Here is a 24563-nt window from a genome sequence, read left to right on the forward strand (position 1 = left end):
CCTTTTTATTAAATATTTCCAGTATTGTTTTTCTAAAATAAAGTCCTTGCATAATTTCAAATCTAGGAGAAAACTGATTCATCACAACTCAGCCCTTCCTTGTGGTCCAGGGGTGAGATCTGTATGCTTCCTCCGCCAATGGCTTTTGTTCTGCTAATAATTATTAGTAGTAGTGGTATTTTTTAAGCACTTACTATGTGCCAATCAGTGGTCTAAGCTCTGGGGTAGATACAAGCTAATAATAATTATGGTATTTGTTAAGTGCTTACAATACACCAAGCACTCTTCTAAGCACTGGGGTAGATACAAGGTTCTCAGGTTTCCCCCACGTGGGGCTCACAGTCTTAATCCCCACTTTCCATATGAGGGAACTGAGGCACAGAGAAGTTAAGTGACTTGCCCAAGGACACACAGCAGACAAATGGTGGAGCCAGGATTAGAACCCCATGTCCTCTGACTCCCAAGCCCATGCTCTTTCCACTAAGCCACACTGGTTACTTGTTTTTCTTAGATGCCTCCTGAGCTCTTTGAAATGCCCATCCTCCCTCTCATAAACTCAAAGTAAGACTACTCTTTCACCTGAGATACATTTGTCCTGTAACCAAAGTGTTTGGGCAGCATACAAGTCGGATGGCTTGTTTGGGAAGAGTAGCTATTTCAGGACATCTCTCCAGTTGTCCTTTCTGGTACCCTATAGAAGTCTGGTTTCAATTTTTCTCTTGAAATGCGAGTCAAGCAATGTTGCCAGCACATATTTTGGCTTGTCATAACATATCACTTATTCCCAAACCTGTAGACAGTTTATAGGTTACATCTTTCCACCATCTTATTGAAACAGTATTTTCTTGCCTTTTGAGTTCATTTTTCATTAGTGCAAGCAAAAAGCAGATTCTGTGCCTGATAAGAGGCAGCACCTGGCTTAAAGATGTGTCAACGGCCCTGCCTTTTTGAGTGATCACCACTAATAATCGGAGGAGGTAAACCAAAGCAGCAGTCACACACCAATTAGGAAAGGTGAAGACATTGTCTACCTTGCTGTCCTTGCATGTCCCTTCATAATCATCATTGATTTCTTCCCTAAGGAGTTGAAAAAGCATGAAATAAGCAGAGTGGCACAGACACAGGGTGATGTTGCAGTACCCTAAACCTGGTCCCCATCTTCTCCAGGTTTCACAAAACGCTTGACAGCGTCACCCATCAGGTGCTAAATGTTCCACTGGACATATTTTTAATGGTCTGGCTGGCACTGCTAAAGTCAGAGAGGAACTGGTTGAAGCAACACGTGTCAGCCGTACACTTTTGGGGTTCTTTGTGAGATAGTCTGGAATTGATCATTTTTATCATTACCTGTCTGCTACTTAAACGTGGCGTAAAATTACCTTCTTCAAAACTAATTTTTTTTTCCCACTAAAACAAAAACTCAATCAGTGGGATACTATACCGGGTGGTCTGAGCTAGAAGCTCCGGGAAAATTGTCAGCTGCATTTTTACTGACAATATAAAGGAATGCTAGACATGTGATGACCAGAAAATGTAAATGCTGCCATGAGTAATATTTCGGTCCAGCAGGAAAAGTGTTTGCTTTTCCCATTTTGACCAAGTTGTATTGTTTTAAGTCAAAATGAAAGTATTCATAACTTAAGAACATAAACGTAATAAAGAAGGGTATAAGAAAGGAAATGAATTGGGCCATGAAAAAATAAAAAATGCTGTTAAATCTGGTGCAGTTTTATAAGAAAATCTGATCTGAGTATTCTTGGAGAAGGGGACAGAGAAAATAATGAATAAATCAATACCATCTTACATTTATGTAGCACATTGCATTTTCTAGTGTGCATATTATGATTATATTAAAAATAAATCTCCAAGGTGAAACAGAATAACCACACAATAACAGCTGCAAAGCAACTCTTAGGCTGCTTTAGAACAGGAAGCATAAAGGAATCCTGATTTTTTTTTGGGGGGGGGGGCGGGGGAAGGAGACCATAACCTATAGATTGAATTCAAAATTTGGCAAATATTCCAGGAGAAAACACCTCTCTCTCTTGCTGAAAAGGCCACTGGATCTTGGAAAGGTGGGTATATCAGGCAGCAACTAGAGCCCCAAGTTTCTCAGATAACCTCTCTGAGCTTTCTAAATGATCCTGATAAAGTTACCCAATGAGGAAAAGAGGTAATTATGACATTTTGTTGTGCAACATGCTTGACAAGCCTCAGGCAACCATCCATTCAACAGTTTTGAACCCGACGATGGGCAGAAATTAGAAAATAAGCTCCATTAGACTGTGAACTTCTTGAGAGCAGGCAACACGTGCCTTGCTTATGTTGATATTTCCCCAAACACTTAGTTTTGGCTTGATCCTCAGTACTGGATTAAGCAGGAGCCTGGGAGTCAGAAGGTCATGGGTTCTGCCATGGCTCTGCCATTTCTCTGCTGTGTGACCTTGGGGACGACACTTCACTTCTCTGGGCCTCAGTTACCTCATCTATAAAACGGGGATTGAGACTGCGAGCCCCAGATTGGGCAGGGACTGTGTCCAACCCAATTCGTTTGTATCCTCCCCAGCCCTTAATAGAGTGCCTGGCACACAGTAAGGGTTTAACAAATGCCATAATTATTACTATTAGGTGTTGGAGGAATAAGTTGCCAAAGTTGCCAAAGTCATGTTTCCAATCAAATTTCAAGACGACAAGCTAATGTAAGACTGCAGGTATACAATTAGAAAAGCAAGGATTCGTAAAGGTAACAGGTTGGAACAGGAATATTAAGGCAGTTGTAATAGAGAATGTGACAGAATCAGAAGACAGGTTGATGTTGAAATCTTTATGCAAGGGGTAGCTTTTAGGAGGTCATTAAAAGTGCTTCTACAGAAATTACTGCTGTTCATGAGACTGTGAGCCCGTTGTTGGGTAGGGACCGTCTCTATATGTTGCCAAATTGTATTTCCTAAGCACTTAGTACAGTGCTCTGCACATAGTAAGCGCTCAATAAATACGACTGAATTAATGAATCTCATATTCTGGTCTAATAAGTATTTCCACATGACATCATGGTGGAGGTAAGGTTTTGTGTTGGTGCAGAAAGAGTTCATTTTACCCTGAAATGACTTTTTTGGGGAAGTAATATCACAGAAAAAGTATCTCTCAAGAATGCACACTCCTAAACTAGTGATATGGGGAGAAATCTCTTCAGTGGAGTGCTTGAAGGTGAGGAAGACAAGAGCATCACTTAACTAAGTTTAAAAAGATTTGTTTTAAAAACACAAAAAATCCCCAAGGAACAAATAAGTGGGGGGAAATGGAAATACCATGATACAGAAGAAAATAAATAGAAGCATTAAAATCCATGCGTTAAAATAATCAGACAGTGCCCCAGGTGCTACAAGGGTGAAAATTTTCTAAATTCTGAGAAACGTTTCAGAGCTGAATCAAACCAGCTAAATTATTTGAGCAATTTTCTCGATAAGGAAAAAGAATTCTTGTTTTTTCCACCTTGAGTCAATTTACTAATATCCCTGTGAGCAAAAAGTAATATTTTTCAAGTACAGAAAGATCTGTGGCTTTTCATTGCATCATTATGAGGTGTGAATCACTATTAGAAGTGAGTGAACAATTGAGTTTTCAAAATTTCTTTAGTTTGTACTTGTTGGGGGATCTAAGAAATCCCTGCTATAAATCTCCCTGTTTCCTGTGCATGCTTACACTGGCACAAAAAGATGGCATGAGAACAGGAGTGAAGAGCAAGTAAAAAGAAGAACCTCAACTTCACCTACAGTGGAGCAACAAGAGGCTGGGTATGATTTGCCTATAGATTCAGGTAAATTGAATTTATGTTTAAGTAGAAGATAAATCCTAGATTATCTCAGAGCTATTCAGTGGATTTCCATTATTTCTACAGGTAAGAAAATTTTACTCACATATCCCTGAATCCCCAGTTCTTGTGGTCTCAAACTCTCTCTCATTTCCAAGTTTTCCTGCAGCAACTGAAGGAAGAGAAGTGTATGAGAGATGACTGAAAGAATGATCCCCTTTTAGGATGTGTTTTCCCCACAAGTCTTTGACAAAATGCTGTTACGGAATAAGTGAACTTTCTTCCAGCAACATTTGGTATGGGCTGTTTGGACAGAACCTGCTGCAATGTCAAAAAAGAGTTCAAGCACGCATGCGTATTGAAATGTTAGTTTTCTTAAATTCATCTGGCATGTATGTGTATTTGCTGATCATTTCTACCTGTATTTTCATTACATTCTCAACAGCTATTTCCAATATTAGTGAAGCTGAGATGAAGAGACTGAAAACTGAGGTAAGTCAAAGCTAATTCTGACCTGACTTCTTTTGTCCTACCTGCCCCAAAAGTCTGAATGAATAACAGTGGTAGAAACACTTTCTCTTGTCTTTCCACTGAAGATGCTTCAGGACAAAAAATCCCTCTCAATTTGAACTCAGGCATTGTAGCATCAACTTTGTCCATTCTCTAGGGCAGATGGATGAGCAGATTAACTCAAATGCAAACCACATGTTTGCAAAAGATTAAATTTCAGAATATGAATGCACACATAGGAAATCTTGGCTCCTCTCTGGTCAGCCAATCTAAAGACACAATTCCATTCTGAAAGTCCAGATGTTGCTTCTTGGGTTGGCTTGCATTAAAATATTTCCCTATTCAGGGAATGTTTGGCCGGATGAGCTATGTAACAATTTTAGGTAGAGTGACGGTGATTTCTTCTCAATTGCTCATCAGTCAGTGAGCAAGACGAGTTAAATGGAAATCCATGGGGAATCAGCCCAGGCCCCTCCCCTTAACTCTCATACCACTGCACTGTAAACTCACTGAGGGCAAGGATGATAAGAGAACCATAAGAGAAGCGGCATGGTTCAGTGGAAAAGAGCATGGGCTTTGGAGTCAGAGGTCATGGGTTCAAATCTTGGGTCCGCCAATTGTCAGCTGTGTGACTTTGGGCAAGTCACTTCACTTCTCTGTGCCTCAGTTACCTCATCTGTAAAATGGGGATTAAGACACAGCCCGTGGGACAACCTGATCACCTTGTAACCTTCCCAGCGTTTAGAACAGTGCTTTGCACACAGTAAGTGCATAATAAATGCCATCATTATTATTATTACCCACAGAATGGAACTCTCCCAAGTGCTTAGTGCAGTGTTCTGCACAAAGTAAGCTCTTATAAATAGCAATGATAGATTGATATTGGTGAGCAGAGAGCAGGGAGTGGGAGTGGAAATATTCAGAGCAGTATCTATCCAATGTAGGATTGCCATGATGTTTTGGTATGGCACAAGACTAGAACTCCCCCGGTGGCCCAGGGAGACCTAAGAGACAAATCAAGAACTTAGTACAGTGCCTGGCACATAGCAAGCACTTTAAAAAAAATCATTTTTAAAAGTGGGAACTATGCCATACTTCACTACTGGATAAAACCTTACCTCTGAGGCAAGGATGAATCTGTCAACTCTAATGATGGGTGAATGGGGCACAAATTGTGAAAACTGTTTGGGGCTCTGAAATGCGGGCATCGATGCCCAGACGTGAACATCCATCTGCCACTAACCTTCACACTGTGCCTCATTCTCTCCTGTCCCACTGTCGACCCCCAGCCCACATCCTTCCCCTGGCCTGGAATGCCCTCCCTCCACACATCTGCCAAGGTAGCTCTCTTCCTCCCTTCAAAGCCCTACTGAGAGCTCACCTCCTCCAGGAGGCCTTCCCAGACTGAGCCTTTCCTCTTCTCCTCCCCATCCCCCACCTCTGCCCTACCTCCTTCCCCTCCCCATACCACTTGTATATATTTGTACAGATTTATTACTCTATTTTACTTATACATATGTACTATTCTATTTATTTTGTTAATGATGTGCATATAGCTATAATTCTATCTGTTCTGATGATTTTGACACCTGTCTACATGTTTTGTTTTGTTGTCTGCCTCCCCCTTCTAGACTGTGAGCCCGTTGTTGGGTAGGGACTGTCTCTGTATTTTGCTGACTTGTACTTCATTCATTCATTCACTCATTCAAATGTATTTATTGAGCGCTTACTGTGCAGAGCACTATACTAAGTGCTTAGGAAGTACAAGTTGGCAACATACAGAGACGGTCCCTACCCAACAATGGACTCACAGTCTAGAAGGGGGCCCAAGTGCTTAGTACAGTGCTCTGCACACAGTAAGTGCTCAATAAATATGATTGAATGAATGAATGAATGGGGTTACTCCTATCGACACCTGTCCTGTTTCTCCCTGGGCTAATCTGAAAACAGGATGAGGAAGAGGGTTCCAGTTTCTTCTTGTCTCTGTGCTGACTTATGGAGAGAAACAGTTGGATTTGCATGTTCATATAAGGAAACATGAAGAGATAAAAGAAATATCAGTAGCAACATCACCACTTTCTTTTAAGGAAGGGTGCATAGAAATATCAGAGACAAAAAATACCCAGTTTAGAGTTACCCTTGTCTAAGGATTGTAAAAATGCATACTGAAGGGGAGGAGGAGATGAAGCCTTAAAAGAAAGAAGACAGGTCCCTGAACTAACCATAGGAGAAACTGGCAGGAGGTCAAGAATGCAAGAGACACATTGTTAGCAAAGGGTCACCCTCATTACCAGAGGAAGATCTCTAGGGTACAGAAATTCTCAGCTTGTGTAAAACTCTCAGGAGAGGAGGACTTCAAGAGCTTCTCATAACACCACATACACGCTCAGGCAGCTGGCTTAGAAATGAAAAGGCTTTTTGGCATTTTACTTTCTCGGCTTTGAAAGACAGATGCCTGCTGCCAACAGTCAGGAAAGCAGAAGAAAGAGTAACTCATTTTGAAACAGGTGTCTGCTGCCTAAAAGCACAAGGGCATGTGTGTGAGAATAATCACTAGCTACCAGTAATGGTAGGAGAGATCAGAAAACCCCCACTCTAAAATGGTTGGTGACACTTCATTTAGCCGATCCTGACTAGATGGATAAGAGGAAGACATCCAAATACTATAAGATAAAATAATCTAGGGTCCTTAAGGGCAAGGATGGCACCACATTGGCTGCTGTTGGAGTCCCGTAAGCATTTAGAATGGTGCTGTGCAAATGATAGGCACTCAGTAAATATAACTGATTGATAACAAAAGGAAACTTCCTAGAAGTGTTACCAGTATGACCAATGACTGGATGTCTCTACAAACCATTCTACCATGCAAACTTGAAGATTATTAGTGCTTCCAGAAGAAAACACTCAGTTTGCATGAGAATATTTCTTTTTCTATGGTATTTGTTCATTCATTCATTCATTTAATCGTATTTATTGAGCACTTACTGTGTGCAGAGCACTGTACTAAGTGCTTGGGAAGTACAAGTTGGCAACATAAGTTAAGTATGTACTAAGTGCCAGGCCCCATATTTAGTGCTGGGGTAGACACCAGCCAATCACGTTGGACACAGTCCATGTCCCGCATGGGGCTCATAGTCTTAATCCCTATTTTATGGACAAGGTAGCTGAGGCACAGAGAAGTGACTTACCCAAGGTCACACAGCCGACAAGCGGCAGAGCTGGGATTAGAACCCAGATCCTTCCTACTCCCAGGCCCATGCTCTCTATCTACAAGGCCACGCTGCTTTTTCCTTTCTGAGATCAAAGATGCACTTTCAACGAAACAAGCATCATATCCACAATATTTCAGGTCCTCTCAACCCCAACCAAAGGGATGTTGATCAAATCCTGAATCAAGAGAAGAATGTGTGTCGACTGGAGGAGTGTCACCACTGCTGAAGTAGGTCAAAACTATACCAACTCAGATGAAAAGATACAAAAAATTTATTTGCAGTCCTGGAGATTATATATGGGCTCCCAAACAGCACAAGGAATGAAAAACGCATCTTAAAGAGACGGCAACTATACTTCAGGCATCTTAACACACCTTCCCCCAGTAAGGATGATAGGCTATGATGAAGACTTTGCCCAAAAAGTCTAATTTTCACTCCCAAGGATTCCCCTACCAAGAATGCCAAATGGCAACACAGGGTCACTGACTTCTGTTACCGGGGGAACTACTTGTCCAGTGATGTGGAAATACGGAGACAGAAAATTGAATCACAATGCCTACCCTGTCTCTTAAAAGACTCTTTGGTTTTATTTTTTAATGGTGCTTGCTAAGCATTTAGTATGTGCCAGGCACTGGGGTCGATACAAGCTAATCGGGTTGGACAAAGTCCCTGTCCCACATGGGGCTCATAGTCTTAATCCGCATTTTAAAGATGAGGTTGCTGAGGCCCAGAGAAGTGAAGTGGCTTGCCTAAGGTCACCTAGCAGACAGGTAGCAGAGCTAGGATTAGATCCTAAACTCAATGAACATTTATTTCTGATTTCCTTTAAAGTCTTTTCTTAAAGAAAATTCATTAGGGACTCCTGATATCCATGCCCAAGTCACAATACGTTAGACACTGAGGAAGAAATGATCTTAAGTGCATTCATTCCCTGTCTCATAGGGTGGCCCTCTGTGTAGTTTTATCCTAGGTGGTCTGCTCTCCTTCTGATTGCCTTAAATTTAAGCTCCTGATATCTATCTGCCATGGTTCCTACCACCAAGTCTCTCAACTTAAAAGTAACACCTGTGTTTTCTGGGATCCTGGAAGGGGAATGTATGACTATGGAGCAAGTGATATGAGTTCAGAGGCACCCCCAGGGAAAATCTCTAGTGCCTGAGGTTTTCCACAAAAACGTTTTCGTGAATCTTTATAATGTCATCACTTTACATCACATAAATGGTGCAACGCACAAAACATCACATGAGGTCATTCCTTCTGGGTCAGCATATTTGAGAACCATCAGGGCCCATATTACTTGTCCAGTTAGTGGAATAACTGGACTTGTAGGACTTTCAGAAAGTGGGTTTGCCTCCCTAAAGTGTTAAGCTTACTATGAGGGTTGACAGGCATGAGAAAGAATTCAATACTATAAAAAGCAAATGTATCGCATATTTCTAAATAAATTACCATTACTTTCACTTGGGAAATTTGGTAGGCTACAGGTGCTATATCCTCTTCATCCAAAAGGAAATCGAGCCCACTTTTTTTTTTACTGCATGCACAATCTTTAGTAAAAAAAAAAAAAGGTCTGAGATTTCTTTTTCAGATTTCCTCTAGTATTTTGCTGTAGCCTGGGAAAAGGTTGTATATTTTATGTTGCAGTAAACCACTAAGCATTGCACTTCTTCCATAATTACAATACCATTGTGGTTGCCTGAAACTTCCAAAACTAGTCTCTTTTCACCTGTTTTTGCGCAAAGATTAGTCCAGCTCTGTCCCTAAGAAGGTCAGCTCCCCCAGTGTATCCAAAACATTGCACTGAGCCAATAAATATTTAAGAGGCAGTCTGGTAAAATTATTCTACTGCACTTTATCCTACTAGATTCGGAAAAGCATTGTATTGATTGTGTAATATTTGCTTATACTTATGCTAAAAACAGTCTTTCAGGTCACTTTTCTGTTTATCCTTGAACACAGCTGGTTCTGGAAAACAGCGTCTTAAGTAGAAACGTGGCAAGATGAAAGCAACTTTCTCAGAAATCAAATGCAATAAATAGGAGGATATATCAGAGGTGGTAGACACATTAGAATATAAGGATGTGTGCATTAGCATTGTGGGGTTGAGGTGAGTAACAAAGTGTTTAAGGGTTTGAAGTGCTTAACTCAAATATACTCAATTATACATGACTCAAATAGCTACATTAATGTATTTATAGTGAGTCCTAAGGATTTGATGATAGAGTAGTTGACTTTCAGTTCATCAGAGGTGAAAGGGCTGTGTTGACCCTCCCTGGTGAGTATGACACCATCTAGTGATCAAGTAAGCCTCCTCTCCCTCCACTCTTTACATTTTCTCCCCAGTTAAAATTGTTTCCCCATTTCCCTGCAGCTTCCAGACATAACCCCAGATGCATGCCACCCCTGCCCCAGAGTTAGTGCCAAGAAGGAGGCTAGTATTGTAAAGCTGAAAAGGAGTAAATTTAGCAACATAAGTGGCATTCTTTCTCACTATCGTGGTGTTTTGATTAGCACTATGTGCCAAGCACTGTACTGAGCACTGGGGTAGATACAAGATAATCAGGTCCCACTTGGGGCTCACATTCTAAGTAGGAGGGAGAAGACTATAAGCCCGCTGTGGGCAGGGATTGTCTCTACTGCTGCATTGTACTTTCCAAGCACTTAGTACAGTGCTCTGCACACAGTAAGCACTCAATAAATGCAATTGAGTGAATGAATGAATGAATGAATGAACAGGCATTAAATCCCCAATTTGCAGATGAGAGAAGTTAAATGACTTGCCCAAGCAGATAATAATAATAATACTTGTGCCATTTCTAAGCGCTTACTTTGTTCCAGGCATTGTACTAAGCCTTGGGATGGATACAAGCAAATCGGGTTGGACACAGTCCCTGTCATTCAATTGTATTTATTGAGCACCTACTGTGTGCAGAGCACTGTACTAAGCACTTGGGAAGTACAAGTTAGCAACATATAGAGACGGTCCCCACCCAACAGCGGGCTCACAGTCTGGGTTCACAGTCTCAATCCTCATTTTACAGATGAGGCAAACAAGGCTCAGAGAAGTTAAGTGACTTGCCCAAGGTCACACAGCAGACAAGTGGCAGAGCCGGGATTGTGGCTGAGCCAAAATTAGAACCCAGGTCCTCTAACTCCTAGGCCCATGCTCTTTCCACCAGGCCACACTGGTTCCTTTGTACCTTGAAACAGTATAATCATCATCATCATCATCATCAATCGTATTTATTGAGCGCTTACTGTGTGCAGAGCACTGTACTAAGTGCTTGGGAAGTACAAGTTGGCAACAGATAGAGACAGTCCCTTCCCAACGGTGGGCTCACAGTCTAAAAGGGGGAGACAGAGAACAAAACCAAACATACTAACAAAATAAAATAAATAGAATAGATATTTAAATAAATACGATTGATGATCATCATCATTTGCTGAGCACTTTACTATGTCCAAGCACTGTAATTAGCACTTGGGAGAGCACACTACAACAGAGTTGGTAGATATGTTCTCTGCCCATAATGAGTGGATCGCAGATATACAAATTCATTCCTTCGATCATATTTATTGAGTGCTTACTGTGTGCAAAGCACTCTACTAGGCACTTGGGACAGTACATTATAACAGCAAACATATTCCTGCCCACAATGAGCTCACAGTCTAGAGAGGGAGACAGGCATCAATATAAATAAATAAATAACAGATATAGATATATATACATGTTTAAATATATGTATACATATACAGATATATATATATATATACACACACAAATGGGTGTAGTAACCCACTGCTTCTTACCAGATGACGTAACTGAGGCCCAGAGACGTTAAGTGACTTGCCCAAAGTCACACAGCTGACAATTGGCAGAGCTGGGATTTGAACCCATGACCTTCCTCCCTTCAAGGCCCTACTGAGAGCTCACCTCCTCCAGGAGGCCTTCCCAGACTGAGCCCCTTCCCTTCTCTCCCCCTCATCCCCCACTCCATCCCCCCCCATCTTACCTCCTTCCCTTCCCCACAGCACCTGTATATATGTATATATGTTTGTACATATTTATTACTCTATTTATTTATTTTACTTGTACATATCTATTCTATTTATTTTATTTTGTTCATATGTTTGGTTTTGTTCTCTGTCTCCGCCCTTTTAGACTGTGAGCCCACCGTTGGGTAGGGACTGTCTCTATATGTTGCCAACTTTTACTTCCCAAGCGCTTAGTACAGTGCTCTGCACACAGTAAGCGCTCAATAAATACGATTGATTGATTGATTGATAGTAACCCTCAGTAGGTAGCAGAGAGTAATAGCATAGGAGTTTGGAAGGTTATTTTCAAACTATTTGCATAGCTTAGTTTTCTCCAACAACTCTAGGTTTTACTCTCAGACATAATTGGTAGATTTCGGCAAGTCCAGTATTGGACCCCCAATGCCCTAAATTATATACCTCCCAGACTACTTGATGAGGGTATAAACTCTCTCCTAGTAGCTACTGTGATTTTTTTTTTCCTTGTTCAAAACTACATGGACACTGTTTCATTACTTTGCAATTGTCCATGTCATATATCATTATCCAATTTTTACAAGTTGGGATTACTAGGGAGAACTTGGATAGATTGCTGACTTAGCTTCACACTGAGAAAGAACAGGACAGGCTATGACAATCATTATATTCCTTGGAAATGAAATTAAAATATAATTCAAATGTCATGGTTTGGGTGTTTAATCCTTATTTCCATAATATCAATCTTCCTGAATCAACTGCCTTGCAATGTTACTTACAGGGGCTGATGTACCTTTTGGCAGTTAGAATTCAGACATGATGAAAGCATGTTTCCATGACATGTTTCTACTGGTTAGGAATGTTCCTGTTGTCTCTTGAACAAATAGTTTTCCATTTTCATATATTAGGTCATTTCACTTGGTGGGCATAATCCCACTATATTTCTGGGAGTTCGGGAATGCTTATTTACTCTCTAAGGTGAGGTCTGTTAATCAATCAGTGGTATTTATTAAGCACATACTATGTACAGAGCACTTTACTAAGTGTTCGGAAGAGTATGATACAAGAGAATTAGCAGGCACATTCCTTGCTCATAACGAGAGCTTCCAGTCTTTCACAGTGGAATTCACCATCATCAAGGGGACCTCTTCAAGACACCTGTCAATTGGGGAAAAATAAAGCACCCCAGCTATGGAAGTGAGTGGCAGGTGGTCGAAACTGGGGTAGGGAGACCAGAAAGATCAGCGACAATGAAAGTGGGGGCAGACCTGTGACTACACTGAAACAAGGCCTAGCAGTTTGGAGCCATGGTTCTCTGAGCAGTAGATGGCTGTGGAATTCATTCAATCATATTTACTGAGCACTTACTAAGCTCTTCTCTGTGCCTCAGTTACCTCATCTGTAAAATGGGGATTAAGACTGTGAGCTCTCCAAGGGGCAACCTGATCACCTTGTAACCTCCCCAGCACTTAAAACAGTGCTTTGCACATAGTAAGTGCTTAATAAATGCCATTAAAAAAAGTACAATACAACATTAACCATACACATTCCCTGCCCACACTGAGCTTACAGTCTACAGTGGAGAATGAGTAGTGAAGAAGACCAGTAGGAACTACCCTCCCCCACCCCCGAGTCAGAACCTCTTAACCAAACCTTAGTCTGGATGTTTCATTCATTCAGTCAGTCAGTCAGTCGTATTTACTGCGCGCTTATTGTGTGCAGAGCACTGTACTAAGCGCTTGGAAAGTACAATACAGCAATAGAGACAATTCCTGCCCACAATGGGCTTACAGTCTAGAGGATATTTAATAATAACTGCAGTATTTTTTAAGTAATTACTATGGGCCAAGCACTAAACTAGGCACTGGGGTGGATACAAGCAAATCAGGCTGGACACAGTCCCAGTCCCGCTTGGGGCTCACAGTCTTAATTCCCATTTTACAGATGAGGCAACCGAGGCACAGAGAAGTAATATGCTGGATTAAAAGATAGATCACTTAGGTGCTCAAAAAATGTTTGGTATGATTCTTCCCTTCTCCCCTCCCTACTCTGGGAGTTCAGATGGAACAAGTCAGGATCCCTAACTCAGAACACTGTTGACTTGCCCAAGGCCACACAGCAGACAGGTGGCAGAGCCGGGATTAGAACTCATGACCTTTTGACTCACGGGTCCGTGACCTATCCACTACACCATGCTACCTCTGTGTGTCAGACTGTGTCTTCCTTATATCCAGACCCACCCAAGCCTCTCTTTCTCCCTTAACTGGGAATGGCTGACCCAGCAAGAGAGTAAGAATGGTTCTAATACAACCTGTCTTGCAGGCAGCGGGATGGATCTAGGTCCCTTTCAGCTCTAAATTTCTACAAGTAGTCATTTCTCCTCTGTTTTGAAAGTTGAAAAAGTTCTGCTCTGCAGCTGTGCAGAATTCTACAGTAAAAAAGTGTAAATTGACTCAAATTCCAGCACTTTTTAACATCACCCATACTCCTACACAATGTTACATGCCTTAATTTGGACCTCTTTCAAAATAAGGGAAAATCAAGCTAGGAGTCAAAAAATGAGTGATTTGGGCTGTGTCCAATCTGGTAGATACCAGTGCTTAGCACAGTCACTGATATCTAGTAAACAGTTTATGAATCCCATGGTTCTTATTCTCATCCACAGGGTCAGACCCATTGTTTCTATGTTCTTCCAGTGGCCTAGAATACTCTCAGTACTAATGGGCTAACGCAGAATTAAAATAACTCTGTTTTGTGTATAGTTTATAGTCTGCGTCTCACCCAAGATCTCCCATAATGTTTCAGTACAGAATGCCATCTACTCGAGATGATATTAGAGCCATCTAAATTATCTAGATCATCTTAGTCTGTCCTATCTTTGATTCCTGATTCCATGAATCAATGCAGCAACAATATGTCATCATAGCTGGGGAATGATTTTTTTTTCTAAATGCACCAGCAAACCTCCCAACTCTTATAGTGCTTTAAACTATCCGACTGTAATAAGCAAATGAAATATTCAGCCATAAAAGTTGGACACCCATAGTATCCCTCTGAAGGAATTGCCATCAATGGGAAAATAACTTTTATAGAAGGAGCACTCAAGTGCAAGAATGGATGACTAAAGGCAGCCACTGGAAACTAACCATGTTATCTTTTTAGTCACGCCTGCTTCCAGTGACTTCTCCTTTCACCTGGCTGGCGATCTCAGACAAAAGCGCTATTTAAGCCATCATTCCGGGCTCAGTAATACCTGAACGGAAGGAGGTCTCCACCATGAGAGGAGAGGGGAGAATCTAGCTGAATCCACGAGTTACCGTGAGGCAAGTCACACCAGAGAGACCACTCCTGTCCCACCCTCTCCCTCAAGCGTTCCTAGTGTGTGCCCAATACCTACTTTTGGGGGAGGGTTGTAATCCTTTCAGTTCTGGATCTGGCAGATTTTTTTTTAAGTCACCTGTATTATTCTGCATGAATAAAGGAAATGGTTATATTTTAGTAAGGTGGAAATTGGTCCAATTGGCTGGCATACAGTTCAGTATATTTAGGAGCCAAGTTTCATTCTGAGTGGGGCAAAAAGGAGGTGAGGCTTTTAGGGGGATACCTTACCTCGCTGCTTTTCTACTACAACCCAGCCTCCACACTTCACTCCTTTAATGCCAATCTACTCCCTGTATGTCGATCTTGTCTATTTCGCTGCTGACCGCTCACCCACATCCTGCCTCTGGCCTGGATCACCCTCCCTCTTCAAATTCAACAGACGATCACTTTCCCCACCTTCAAAGCCTTTTGGAAGGCACATCTCCTCCAAGAGGCCTTCCCTGATTAAGCCCTCCTTTCCTCCTCTTCCACTCCTTTCTGCACCCTTTCCTCAGCTCCACAGCACTTTTGGACATAGCCATAATTTATTTATTTCTATTAATGTCACTGTGGGCAGGGAACGTGTCTACCAACCCTGTTATACTGTACTCTCCTAAGCACTTAGTACAGTGCCCTACACACAGCAAGAACTCAATAAATACAATTGATTGACTGAGAAGGGAAGGTGAGAAAGGGAGTGACAGGCAGAGTTAATGGCAGAGCAGCTCTCAGATCCTGTTGGAGCCCTGGGATGATCAATCAACCCATCAATCAATGGTTTTTGAGTGCTTACTCAGAGTGGAGCACTGTTCTTCTAGATTGTGAGCATGTTGTTGGGTAGGTACCGTCTCTATATGTTGTCAACTTGTACTTCCCAAGCGCTTAGTACAGTGCTCTGCACACAGTAAGCACTCAATAAATATGACTGAATGAATGAATGTTCTAAGCACTTGGGAAAGTACAATAGACTTGGTCAAGGTGATTCCTGGCCACAGGGACTTAAAGTCTAATAACAATAATAATAATAATAGTAATAGTAATACAAATAATAATGATGATGGCATTTGTTAAGCGCTTACTATGTGCCAAGCATTGTTCAAAGTACTGGGGTGGATACGAGGTTCTCAGGTTGTCCCATATGGGGCTCACAGTCTTAATCCCCATTTTACAGATGAGGTAACTGAGGCACAGAGAAGTTAAGTGACTTGCCCAAAGTCACACAGCTGACAAATGGTGGAGGTGGGATTAGAACCCATGACCTCTGACTCCCAAGCCCGTGAACTTTCCACTAAGCCACGCAAGTCTAAGGGAGAGACAGACATTACAGTGAATTACAGATACGGGAAATTGTAGAGTATAAGGATGGTGTTTTGGGGCTGGGGTAAGTGCTTAAGGGATACACAGTCAAGTGCATAGTGGATGCAGACAGGAGGAGGATAGAGGAAATGAGGATTTAATCAGGGAAGGCCTCCTGGAGGAGATGTGAGCTTTAGGAGGGTTTGGAACATGGGGAGAGAAATGGCTTTGAAGGGACAGAAAGTTCCAGGCCCTTGACGTGGACGTGGAAGACGTGGTCAAGAGGTCAGGACTACATCTCCTCTGGGTGGCCTTCCCTGACTGAAACCCCCTTTCCTCCTCTCCCACTCCCTTCTGTGTTGCCCTGACTTGCTCCCTTTGTTCTTCTCCCACTCCCAGCCCCACAGCATTTATGTCCATAGCTGTAATTTATTTATATTAATGTCTCTCCGCCCCACCCCCAGACTGTAAGCTCACTGTGAGCAAGGAATGTGTCTGTTTATTGTTGTATTGTACTCTCCCAAGTGCTTAGTACAGTAAGTGCTCAATAAATGCAATAGAATTAATGAAAGACAAGATCAAGGCTAGGAGTCGACCCCCAAAAAGTGGCAAGAGGAAAACAGTGACTTTGCTCCCATTGCGAGAAACCAATGGGAGCCATGGTGACATTTGTTAAGCACTTACTATGTGCCAGGCACTGTACACTAAGCGCTGGGGTGGATACAAGCAAATCGAGTTGGCCACAGTCCCTGTCCCATGAGGGGCTCACCGTCTCAATCCCCATTTTACAGATGAGGTAATTGAGGCACAGAGAAGTGAAGCGATTTGCCCAAGGTCACACAGCAGAGAAGTGGAGGAGGCAGGAATTGAACCCAAGACCTACTGACTCCGAGGCCCGTGCTCTCTCCACTATGCCATCCTGCTTCTCACCCTCTCCAGGAGGTACGCTCTATGTACAGGACTCTGCTCCCAGTGGGCACCCAAGTACGGTTCCTTGACTGATTCATTCAGTCTAGCAGGAGAAAACTACAACCAGCAAACTCATCCTACACCGCTCAACTGATTCAAATGCTTTGAGCCTTCCCATTATGTAATATAAAAGAGACTTGATCAAAAGTCTAACAAACATAAATCAGAAATCATAAAGAGCCTAAAATAAAATATTTCACAGGACAGAGGACCTGGAACTGAAGAGGTAGGTGGTGTTAGATATCTCAGTTTATGAAAACATTCACAGATGTAGGTGATATTAGAGAGGGACAAATCCTAGATTTTATTAAGGAGACACTCTGAAAGCAATCTACTCTCAATAAATCTCCAAGGGCTTCAACCAATACTCAATGATTAAATCATTTGTTTTTCTGCTTAGGGAGGGAGGTACACCAACAACGATCATTCATTTACTCATTCATTCAATCGTATTTATTGAGCACTATGTGCAGAGCACTATACTAAGCGCTTGGGAAGTACAAGTTGGCAACATATAGAGACGGTCCTACCCAACAACGGGCTCATAGTCTAGAAGGGGGAGACAGACAACAAAACAAACCAACCAAGTACCCAGGATTCACTAAACTAAGTTGAGATCCTCCTTTCCAACAGACACATGCCTCACTGAGTGTACGAGTATTGTATCACACCCAGTGGCCAATAGATTCGAGCTGTTAGACCTGGATTGCCAGTACATTTCAAAAATGTATCTCTGCCACCAAAACAGTGCCTGTCTTCCTGAACCTCATTTCTCAGAGGCACCAAATGTCCAGTTATCAGAGTACCTAGATTTAAAAAAAAAAACGTTTTTCAATTCCTATACAATTTAAATGATGGACCAAGACCCCATGCAGAGGAATTGATTATTGCGCTAGTGGCTCCCAAAGAGCACTCTCTGGGGAAAGTCACGTTCCCACTGAGGCACAGTGTGTCACAAGTGAGAAGGTGAGGAAGGGTGAAGTATCTGTGCGGTCAGTTAATGATGATACTAGTTGAGCACTTATGTCAAACACTGTTCTGAGAGCTGGGGTAGATACAATGAATCACGTTGGACACAGTCCCTGTTCCACATGGGGCTCATGGTCAAAGTGGGAGGGAGGGAGGACAGGTATTACCTCTACCATCATCATACAGCAGGCAATTGGCAGAGCCAAGATTAGAACCCAGGTCCTCTGAGTCCCAGGCCCCAGCTCTTTCCACTAGGTCAAGCTGCTTCTCAGTATAACAATTCTCGAAAAATCTGAAAAAATAAGTCGGTTGGCAGGGGGAGAGGAAGGAGAACCAATTTCCATCCACCAAATACACAGAGACCCCTCTGCTCTGCACAATATATTAACCATAGTTAACCAGTTATAAGCAGAACCAGGACTAGAGCCCAGACCTCTTGATTCCCAGAACAGTGCTCTTTCTATTGTCTGACAGTAAAATTTAGACAGATTAAGAGCCAGGCCTTTCAAAGTAGCAGGAACTAGCAAAGGCACTTAGCTCCAAGATGGGTACCGCTTGGTGAGAGTTCAAAGCAAGGAAGCAGGACTCAAACCAGGGAGTCTTGTAAGGACCTCTGATTTGGAGCCTCTCTTTGGTGACTGTGCTGACCAGAATCTTTAGCCCGAGAGGGAAAGGGATCTAACACTTTTGAAATGAGACAACCGTAAATTACGGCACATCATGTACTTTTTCTCCACTTGGGAGACATTTTTGAAAAAGTAACATCTAACTGCCAAGCAAAACAGTAAAAGGAAGAACTGAGAGACATAAATGGATATTGAGAGGAAAACAGATACATTTGACCTTTAGAACTCATTTCAGACTCAAGTTTTCTGTTCTGTTGAAACTCCTTTTCAGTAGGTGGTGAGAGATGATATTTGTTAAGTGCTTACTATGTGACAAAAAGTACCTGGGTTCTAATCCCAGCTCTGCCACTTGTTTGCTGTGTGATCTTGGGCACGTCACTTCACTTCTCTGAGCCTCAGTTACCTCATCTGGAAAATGGGGAGTAAGACTGTGAGTCCCATGTGGGACATGGACTATGTCCAATCTGAGTAATTTATATCTACCCCAGTGCTTAGAACAGTGCCTGGCACACAGTAAATGCTTAACAAACACTATTAAAAAAGAAACAACTTATAATGAAGGCCTTCTGTGGTGTGGAGCATTAATGAACTTATAGTGAAACTTTCTAAACCAATGATGGCAGCCCAGGAGTCTCCTTCTCCACCAGTGACTCACTCTCAAGGATTCACTGTCTCTGCCAGAGCCAGGGTCCTTGATGCTAACACAGTGATTCACCAATAGCCCACTTTTTTCACCAATGAGCAGATACAACTACAGATCTCTGAACAAAACCTTGCAGGCAAACCAAAATAATGTTTCATCCTGTGTCTCTCGACAAGCTGTCACTTCTAATCCCCAAAAGGATACTCGGCAGTGTAAAAACATTCTATTTCTCGGCCCTCAAACTACTATCCTTGTCTTTCCTTCCATCCCGGGTAACAGTTCTCTGCTTTCCCCATTTGCTTCCAGAAAAATGGTGAGGATAGAGGGGCCTGCTTGATAGCAATTTTGTGGAGAAAAAAAGCACCAGGCCTGACTGTAAGAGGAAGAACTGGGTGAGGTTTTTGTCCACGTGGGTCTCAAGGGCTAATTGAATTTTGGGGAACTGAGAGTCTCAATTGTCAGAAATGAAAGAAAGATTTGCAAAGCAGAATGATTCCTAGGAAAATGTTATGCCCCTTAGTCAAAAAATGCAAACCACTGGAGCCAGGCTGAACAAGCGTCTTGGCAATGACCCCTAACTTCTCCAATTTGCCATTAATAAAATGAAACGTTCTGCTTGCGACTCTATCGGGTCTCAAATATATGAACTGTAAGCTCTCATCCCATTAACTTCCATTCCATTCCAACCAGTTCATGCTCCAGTGATTAATATGCTTTCCAGATCCAAAATAAATAAATTATATCACTCCTTTCTAATTTTCATGTTAAAAAAAAACTTGATTCTCATAACCACCCGGTCTGGATTCAAACTGCTCACATTTTGGGTCAAGGAAAGTAACTGTTTCCTGCACAGAATCCAATCTCTTTGTCATAATCTCATTACCTTGGGCAATCGTGTCCAACAGTTCCCAAACATTAAGATTACCAACAAGATCTTGAGAGGAGTCTTTGTGAACAGCACATCTGAATTATACCACTGACTCAAAACCTTTTTTAAATGGCTTTTCAGACCACAACTAAATTAATGCAACCAGTGGAATCCTCCCATTAGTAGAGGAAGAAAAAAGAGAGAACTCGGGCAATTACCAGAAAACCCCACTCAATCTCCCAAACAGTCCAGAATAATAATGATAGCAATAATACTTATTGGGCAGTTGTTAATCCCTTACTGTGTGCCAAGCACTGTACTAAGCACTGAGGTAGATATAAGATAATCAGGTCAGACACAGTCCATGTCCCACAAAGGTCTTCCAGTCTTAGTAGGAGGGAGAACAGGTATCAAATTCCCACTTCATAGATGAGGAAACTGAGGACAGAGAAGCTAACTGACTTGCCCAAGATCACACGGCAGGCAAGTGGCCGAGTCAGGATTAGAATTCAGATCCCGGCTCCCAGGCCTCATGCTCTTTCCACTAGGCCTCACTGCTTCTCAGGATAAGGCCTAGTAAGGTGACACCTGTTGTCGGGGTGGACAGTCTGCCAAATATCGCCTGAAGATACTGGGTCCTCCTGAAGATGAATCAACATCTGTACTACAAACACATCCTTATATTTGATTGATCCCCTTAGCTGTAAGTAATTTCAATGCCTCTCTACCCCACTAGACTGTAAGGTCCTTGAGAGTCCAGATCGTGACTACCAGCTGCTTGTACCAACTGTAATGTACTCCTCCAAGTGCTTAGAACTGTGCTTTACACAAAGTAAGTGCTCAATAAATACAATTGTTTGACTGACTGACCACGGAAGTAGTCGAGATGTGGTTAATAGAGGATGAAATCACGTGCAATATTGGTTAAAGTCTGTTGGCTAATGAGCAGTTCTCAAAGGTCAGGATTCCAAAGTGATTTGCTTAGAATCCTTGGTCACAAGGATTTCAATGAATTGCTCGAATTGAAGAAGTTATATTCCGACCTGGCTGAGGGGAAGCCAGAGTACAAATGCACAAACAGGATCCTTTCTTGTGAGCTCCCCGTTCTTTTCAACATAGAAATCTCAGGAATAGAGACAAGAGCCAGTGGCTAACAGATGGATATGTTACAGTTCATTTTCCCATCTGTAATGCTGGGAAAAAGAAGTTTCTTTTGGAATGCACAGCACACTTTGGCGAGGAAGTTTACCTTCACTCCTCAACCCCCGGCTGATTTAATTTACTTAGCAAGTGAGTAAAATTTAACAGCACAAGATAGATCAAACAGAGAACAGCCCATTAGTCGATGTTTTCTCTACTTGGAGTATTTGATATATAGAAACCACAATTTAGGAATCCTCAAAAGTGCAATGTGACAGAGCTTTAAGAGCACCGCTAACTCAGTTGCATTAGACAAATCACCCTCTCCAGATTTCCCCTGGCAATTGAAATGAACATTAATCGTTTAAAACTGGAGGAAATTAGGAAATTAGTGGTTTGAAGTACAAAAAAGGAAATTAACCTGTCTGAAGGGATCTCAAGCTGAAGGGTTAGGGACTTAAGGCAGTAATTTCTAGCAGGGAAAATCTGAACAGTGGAGACTTCACTGAAATGAAACAATAGGTGTCAGTGGTAGTAGATAAACCAAAATGCTCCTCTCATGTGGTAATAAAATTTCATTATAAAATTAGTTTACAGCATTTAAAATGAGCAAGATCTGACAAGGCTTTGGATCCAATATATTTTCTGAGGACCAGAGAAGAAAGGGTTAGGATATCTTCCTTTGCCTGATGCAAAGAGCAAACTTAAAGCTAGGGAGAGTGATCTGCTCCTTAAAACAAACACACACACACATACAAAAAACCCCAAAAAAACCCACAACCCTAGAGGGCTATTTGCATGGTGATTTGATTTTTTTTCCCAACCAAATTAATGCAAAGGCTGCATGATGACAGTTGGTTATCTATGAATGGAAGACACTGCCTTTGAAAGGACCTAACATCAACTTCTATGTCTCCTTTAATGGTTCCCCCAATCAACTGCTATTTCTTAGCTAACCTGAGTGAGGCATTTTCAGCTGGCCTAAAATCACCAGTCTGGGGAGCAAACCCAGAGAGGAAGATCCCCAACCCCCAACTTCCTTCGCATTGGAGACAATCCTTCCAAGACAGACTTTCAGCGGATAAAGGCCCCAGGGGACAAGACAGCACCTTGAACTCAGTTTCACCAGTTGCGCTTAACATGGCCACTGTTTTGGGAACAGTTGCTTGGGGAGATCATCCCCTAAATCCCCTGAGATTATTGGAGTGTAGAAGCTGACAAATATTTCTTGAAGCATCCAAAACTTATGCAGCCTCTTCTTGCACCAGGAAATTGAGAATCTCCGGTGTGGCCAAATATATTGGCTTTCTTTTTGGATCCTACTCACACCCCCACTAGACAATGAGCTCATAGAGAAGCATCATGGCACAGAGGATAGAGCACGGACTTGGGAGTCATAGGTTCTAATCCTGGATCAGCCACTTTGCTGTGATTTTGGGCAAGTCACTTCACTGCTCTGGGCCTCAGTTACCTCATCTGTAAAATGGGGATTGGGGCTATGAGCCCCACATGGGACAAGGACTGTGTCCAAACTGACTTGTTTGTATCCACCCCACTGCTTAGTACAGTGCCTGGCACATAGTAAATGCTTAACAAATACCACAGTTACTATTATTATTATTACTACATAGTAAACACTCGATAAATACCATTGATTAATTGACTGACTTCAAGCAGTTGCCAAGATACCATAAAGATTCAGCAACAAACAAGGGGTTACACTCTCTTTTTTTATTACACTTGTTAAGAGGTTACTATGTGCCAGGCACTGTTCTAAGCGCTGGGGTAGATATAAGTCAATCAGGTTGGGCACAGTCCCTGCCCCACATTGGGCTCACAGTCTAAGTAGTAGGGAGTAGGATTTAATCCCCATTTTATAGGTGGAGCAACTGAGGCACAGGGAAGATGTGCCCACAGACTTACCCAAGGTCACACAGCAGATAGGTGCCAGAGACGGGATAGAAACCAGGTCTTCTGGACCCAGGCCTGGGCTCTTTCCACTAGGCCTTGCTGCTTTACCCCAGTGATATTGAGTTCACCTCATTCGCTCAACAGCAGCAGAGCAAAACTGAATTCATTCTCGAACACATTGTCTATATTATAATGTTCCTTTGCAGCTCTGGCCTACCTGGATTATTAGATGAAGGGAAAATTAAGATGCATTGTTAGCAGGGCAGTGCTTTCTTGTAGTGGAGCAAACGACCAAAGAGTTTCTGGGAATCACCGTCTTCATTCAGACATAGATGCTTCTGTTACAGTTCCAAAGTTAGGCCTTGCTGTTACCAGAGCTGTTTCTAGCCCTTTCAACCAGGTCAGAAGGTTAGAGTTTTTGTTCTTTGTTTTTTAAAGGGGTAAAGAAGCCTACCAATGATTTCTCTTTAACCATGGGTTTTTTTTTGGGGGGGGGGGGGGGCGGGGGGGAAGGGGAGACAAAAAAAGGGCAATGGGATCTCTGTGACCTAAAGAAAAAATAGCATATACTCAGTTCCCCTTGAAAGTGGGGATGGCATTCCTGCAAAACCCCTGTGATAATGAAAACTCGGGCTTTTGGACTCTGGGGTCCAACACTACATGCATGCATACAAGTGAGTCTTCTGACACCGTGGTGCACTGCACTCAGACAGACTCACATTGTCCAATGTTCCAGGCAAAAGACAGAGTGAAAATATGCTTTCTGGCAGAGATGGGTGTACATGTAAGGCAGAGCCTATTTCAAGAACAGAAAATGGAACAGCCAAGAATGTCTGAATTTTCATACACACACTGTGCCCCCTGAGGTTTCTTGTCATGGATGGACTCTCTAAGTGAAGGGAACAGGGGCCACACAACTACAGAGCGCCCTTTACCCACTCCACTGTAAAAGGCACCTACAATGCCAACTTGCGCCAGGAAACATTAAACATCCCCCTCACACCGGTTGGGTTACCCATTCCCTCTCACCACCACCCTCTCTATCCCTGAAACCCACAACTTTGGTGTCATACTTGACTCTGCTATGGTTTAACTCTCATATTCAATCTGCTGCCAAGTCCTACCATTCTTCAGTGCATAACACCTACCAGATCCACCACTTTCTTTCCACCTGGAATAAGCTCTGGTCTTGGCATGGAGAGACTACTGCATTAGCCTCCTCGCTGGTCTCCCTGCC

The sequence above is a fragment of the Tachyglossus aculeatus genome, chromosome 25 (genome assembly GCF_015852505.1).
Source record: "Tachyglossus aculeatus isolate mTacAcu1 chromosome 25, mTacAcu1.pri, whole genome shotgun sequence".
NCBI classification, from domain to species: domain Eukaryota; kingdom Metazoa; phylum Chordata; class Mammalia; order Monotremata; family Tachyglossidae; genus Tachyglossus; species Tachyglossus aculeatus.